At 34.2% G+C, this 6,000-nt stretch overlaps 1 protein-coding gene and 1 long non-coding RNA gene across 2 annotated transcripts in view; both read right to left on the minus strand.

Moving 5' to 3' along the window:
• Positions 1 to 6,000, minus strand: part of LOC118742247 (peptidylglycine alpha-hydroxylating monooxygenase) — a 148,891-nt gene that overhangs the window by 107,088 nt on the left and 35,803 nt on the right. The gene's annotated exons all lie outside the window — the stretch shown is intronic.
• On the minus strand, positions 512 to 5,066 carry LOC118742248. The gene is made up of 3 exons (XR_004993350.1): positions 4,819 to 5,066; positions 1,807 to 2,568; positions 512 to 1,754 (listed from the first exon to the last, which is right to left on the minus strand). It is a non-coding gene; the product is annotated as an uncharacterized LOC118742248 (long non-coding RNA).

Genomic DNA, 6,000 nt, shown 5'->3' on the forward strand with positions numbered 1-6,000 from the left:
AAAATTGAAAATCTTGAAACTTGACAAAATTGTAAATTCTTTTCGATTGACGCTGCACCAGTTGAGAGGTCTTTCAGTTATATTTTTTTTTATTGCGGTGCAATAATTCTTTTTTGAGGATTGCATCGGGCGGCAAATGTCGGATGTATCCTCCTGACTTCCATCTTCACAATCTTGTATCATGGCAAGATCGTTGCTTAAACACCGTGTTGATTTCCAAAGAATTCTTCCTTCTCATTCTTTTGGTTGTTTCTGAATTTGAAGAACCTGTAACGTCAACAGCATTTTTCGATTTTGTTTTTATAATTCATTTTTAATCCTTTCTTCTGTGACTGAAATAGACCGGAAAAGACCTTTAATTGGGAATTAAAAATATTTGGCCAAGTTTAGCTGGTAAAAAAAAACAGTTATTTTCGAGCCCTTCAATATTCGCATTCGCAAAAGATCCGCATTGATTATTACGAATGCGAAAGCGAATGCAAATGTTAAAATTAATGCAGAAGCTCCGCGGTTGCGAATGCGAATGCGAATATTCGCAACAACCCTGGTATGTATATAAGTGTAAATCTAGGTCCTGGCGTGATTATAATTAATATTGTAAGAAACTACTCTTACTCAGTTCTGAAATTCCGTGTGCATCAGGCAACCAAGTCTTCTAACTTCGCAACTAGGCGCCTTAAAGTATCACACCACTTTCCACACAATGCAACGCTCGTAGTTCCTGCTCCTTTTAATTTTTGTATATGTATGTATCTATAAATGCATGTGGTCGAAAACCAAAAAAAAAAATGTACACAATTCAAAACTATCTCAAAGCACACAATTGAATTTTTAATGAAAAGTAGAAAATTCCAACTTGGAAAGGGTTAATAGTTATTCATCATTTGACATTATAGTCGGTGTTCAAAAGAGAGAAATGTCAAAATCACTTCTACCTTGTTTAATATGCCTTGCTCTACATTCAATGTTCTTAAAATCAATAGGCTTAGAAAATTTAAAGTGACGCATTCCTTTTATTGTCTTAGCTATTGCAGTTTCTTTCATGTTTCTCGTTTTTGAAGTTTTCTTTCTTGTTTCTCGTGTTCGATTTTAGAAGCAAATTCGAACTCAATATTATCGAAATATTGGTTTGCCCACAGAAACAATTGATAAGGTGTAGGTATTTGGTTACTAAGAAGTCTTTGTAAGCTTACACGATATGCCAATCTTTTCACGGTGCCTCCAACTCCATCACAGGCACCTTTTCCGTGTGAGGTTGAAAAAAATGCCATTCAGTGTCAACAGTGCAAAATTGAACTTGTTTTTGTATTGAGCTGCACATCCGTCAGAAAAAAGATTCTCTTCACATTTTCGGTCCCAAAAATAAGTTTTAAATTATTTATAATTTTCGTGTTGAATAGGTGAACTGCGACGGTGTTTTGAATATTCGTTTCTGATATCACGACAAAACATTCGTTTACAATGGTAATTTCATTTTTGTAATATGTATATAACATAAGGATGCAGTGTAGCCTGATCATTTGACCAATGATACGATTGAACTGCATCCTGTATCTTAAAACTATAGTTTTCGACAAAGTCTAGGGTAACTAGAAACTCTGCATCTTGTAAATTTTCTTTCAAATATAACAAATACTGGGCCTGAGACTTAGATATGGAATCATGCTTCAAATATAACGGTAATTCCTTTTCAAAATTTTTCAAGAACACGTCAGTTTTTTCGACTTTATCAACCAGTCCACACCTGCAAATCACTATAAATAATTATTATTAAATTATAGTAAAACAAATAATTCAAAATTGTACCTGTCAGTGCAAGTCCATTCCTTAAAATGAATTTCAGAAATACGCTTAGCCTTGAAACAAGAGGAAAGATTTTTGGACAGCAATGAAACTCCGGGACATTGATCACAAGCTAACAAATTGCAACGGTCATTTGGATAGGGACAGATAATTTGTTTGGTTAAGTCACTTATCGAATATGTTTGACCCGATCCTGTTAATCCATGAATTTTAAATTTCATGTTTTGCTGCGTTTTGCAAACACATACTTTTACACCCAACAACTACGCAAGAAGCTGGTCGAAGGTTTGTGAATTTAGAGACTTGTCCTTACATCCGGATATTTCCACAAAAACTTTTTATGAGGCTCTCTCAAATTACAGAGCAACAGCCTTTCTTGAACACTATTTTTATTTCCATTGATTCAAATTGAAATACAGTCTTTCTTCCCGGGCATAAAACGCCTGTTTTTATCCATTTCATAAAATAGTTGAACCTTTTCAACAACGGAATTCGCTAAAACTCGTCCAATTTTTTTATCAGGAGATGCAACATATCCTGATTTTTTTTCGCAATTTAGGTACAATTTCAGCCATGTAACGGGTACGCCTAATAAATTACGAATTTTCGCAGCATTCCAATCTATAGGCACTGTTGTTAATAATTGGATTTTTTTCGTGTCCCCTTCCTTTGACAAAGCGACTTTAACGTTTGCTGTTGTTGCAACATCTTTTTTAAAGTCGGGTGCAATTAAATTTTTTCCTTCGTCACAAGTAAGGAATTCTCCTAAAAAACGAGATCAAAAAGATGAGTGGACGTATTCTTACTTAACCCTAGAATACTAGCCTTATTTTTTATTCCTTTAATACTAACGTTCGCCTGTGAGGCTACTTTGAAAAAAAGTACAAATTCCGTCTTTCTAAAACCTTAAATTTGTTTAAAAAATGGGCTTAAACATATTTCATATGTTTTTAAAGTAAAAACATAAAATAATTTAATATTTTTTTTTAATATTAATAAAAATAGTTCGTATTGAAAATAACACGTATTTTATAATCTTTTTGAAAGGGGTCATTTTAATAGATTAAAAAAAAAAAAAAACATTTAAAAGCGAACGCACTCAAACAATCCATAAATTATCTTAAAGGTATTCGTAACAGGTGAACACACCAAAACTGCGACACTTAGAAATTACTACCAGAAACAAACTAGAAGGCTTTGAAATTATTTTTTCTTGTATTATATAACTTGGAAGTTTAGATGTTATTAAAATGTTAAAATATTAGTTATTATTTGCTCCATATGCAAGTGATCGGTATTTTCATCGCACACGCGCCATCATGTTCTGCACGACTGCATCATCGACTTTACGCGATGCGCACAACTACTTTGTTTTGCACTCTTCAATATTTTTCACTGTTTCAACTGTTTTCTGCAAGATTTCTTTGACAATTGACCAATATTCCCCAATAGGACGTGGCTCTGGGCTATTGGGTGGATTGCAGTCGTGAGGTACAAAATTGATGTTATTTGCATTATACCACGGCAATGTGTCCTTGGCATAGTGGCAGGTTGCCATGTCCGCGTAGAACAGTGGCCTACTCCTTATCTGTTGATAAACGACAGAAGACGCTTTTTGAGGCACTCATCCCGGTAAACTTGATCATTCATTGTCCCGGGTGGGAAAAAGGGCTGCTCTTACGGCCACAGGATCAAATAGCTTGCCAAACCATGTGGTTTTTTGGAAATTTGGACTTTATTTTCAGCTTACAACTTTCAGGGGCATCTTGACGACTTGCACCAGAATAAAAATCTTGACCTACAATATATTTTGAATTTTTATAGCAGTAGGTTTCGCAGTCCGTAACAATGCAGTTGTATTTTTTAATTTAGAATTCATACAACTTCCGAATGCGGGATTTCGCTGTAACATTCTACTTTGCGCCTCGGTCTGGCGCTGTTTGAGCTGTAGAACATCTCAATTAAGCTTTCCGCTTTACCTTTTGTACGAAAAACTGCGATCTGCGTACGGGTTTTGCAACATAACGCGACAAAATCTTCGGATTTCGCGAAAACGCACTGAGGACCTTCCGAGCACTGTTTTTATCACTTTGACCATGCTAACCCCCGCTCCCTGGTTTTCTCGTAACTGCCAAGCCTTATTTGTACCGATTAAAACCCTGAAAACTGTCGAATAGTGCAATCTTTAATTTTTGAGCAATTTTACGTGTACTTAAGGCCGGATCATTTATAAACTCGTGCAAAATGGTTTGTCTCGTTTCTAACTCGGTTGCCATTTTTAACTCAACTAGGAATCAAATTCAAATGAAATTTCTTCTACGTGCAACTAAGGCCATGTGGTCAGCTTATGGTATTTGAATTTCAAAATATCGAATTCGTTTTGGGTAAGTTATAAGATTCCCAAAGTGTCGCAGTTTTGGAGTGTTCACCCTTTATTTACTTTCACACTTAAAAGGAATTAGTTGTTTATCTTTTCTATTGTGACCTGTACTTAAAAATGAAATCGACTTTTTTGTATCAAATTGGGCCTTATGAATAAAAACTAAGCAATTATTTTTTCTTAAAATTTCAGATCCTTTACGTAAAGTTATTTGAATAAATCAAGCATAAGGCGCATTTACTGAAATCTTCTTCCCAATTGTTCTCACTATCGGTTCCATTCAACGATATTTCTTCCAACCATTTTAGAACTTGTTCTTCGAAAAGTAAAAAAAAAGCATAAAGTTCAAAACAGAAAATAGCCAACAAACATGTTAAAAACTGAAATAAGTACAGCAAACAAAATTACCTTTACTACTAACGTTCGCCTGTCAGGCGTCAAGAGGGCGTGGAACTCAGCCACGGAAGGCCACTGTACAATGTGCGCCTGCTAACAACCTCGTACAGTGCTAAACTGAGTTGGCGCGAACGTTTACTTTGATCATTAAAAGCGTTCCTGAAATATCGCGCGGAAACCGCCTCACAGGCGAACGTTAGTATTCTAGGGTTAAATAACTGGCAAAAAGTTAATTTTACCTTCAAAATCTGAATCGGAGTCACTGTCGTTACTGTTTTCCTCGCCAGACTCCCGATCAAGAGCAGCGAAAGATATTTGAGATGGTTTTGGTATTGGAATAACATCGCTTCCCTTCTTGATATACATATATTTTGCATGTTTCGCATAAATATTCCCCAATTAAATTTGAAAAAACACTGTTCCGCTTTTCAGTCACTTTTGAGATAAACTCTGTTATGTTTTTCTTTACGCAATGGATTACAACATGATTTAGGAGGTGACATATTTATTTATACTACAATTGAAAGACGAGACAATTAATAAATGCAAAAGCAAAACCGCCAGTAAGATGTCTAATTTAACGAGTATCACAAAAGAATGTGCTTTTGCAATACAAAACGAGCGCTTCCATAAAAAAATTTCATTGGCGACAAATTCATGCGCTAATTTTAATTTTTATTATATTACGGGAAAAGTTTGCGCCCAATATCAACATTATTTGGATTATAATTGCTAAAGTAAACGTGGCTCGGAATTTTTTTGCAGATTTGAATACCTCGAAGTTTTGTTGTTAAACTAAATTTTTTTGAGATTTTTATGAGGCGCAGAACAAAAAACATGTATAGCTTATAAATAATTGCATTACAAATTATGAAAAAATTAGTTTTCCAAAAATTTAAGATCGATTCTCTAAAGTAAGATTCCTTCCCTCTAATATCCCAAAGTTTCGTTAAAATCGGTTCATCGCTTAAAGAATTAAAAGTTTTTGTTTAAAAAGTTATCGAACATTTCACTTGACAATAACAATAACTTGACAGAAAAAAAATTTAAGTTTGGAGAATAATTGTTAAGGTCAACCTGAATCGTTTTTTCTACATCGCGTCAAAAATTAAGACATACATGTTTTTGTGCTGATTTCACAAATTCTGACCCAATTTTAAATTCTAAAGAAATTTCCTCTTTAATTTGGTGCCCATATTTTTATTTGTACATTGTATTGATTTTATTTTAATAATTTTTGAAATCAATATCATCATATCTTTGAAATTACAAAGGCTGCATTTCTTTATTCATTCTGAACGTTTGGAATAAACTTCTTTGTTTACTTATTCTTTAGAACGTTCCTGATGATATGTTAACGTATATTTCAAACGCGTTCTGTTTATTCTGGCTGTGAAATCGGATTATCCGGAATGTATAAA

This window comes from Rhagoletis pomonella, unplaced genomic scaffold, assembly GCF_013731165.1.
Source record: "Rhagoletis pomonella isolate Grant_MI unplaced genomic scaffold, Rhpom_1.0 Rhpom_scaffold_00007, whole genome shotgun sequence".
NCBI lineage: Eukaryota > Metazoa > Arthropoda > Insecta > Diptera > Tephritidae > Rhagoletis > Rhagoletis pomonella.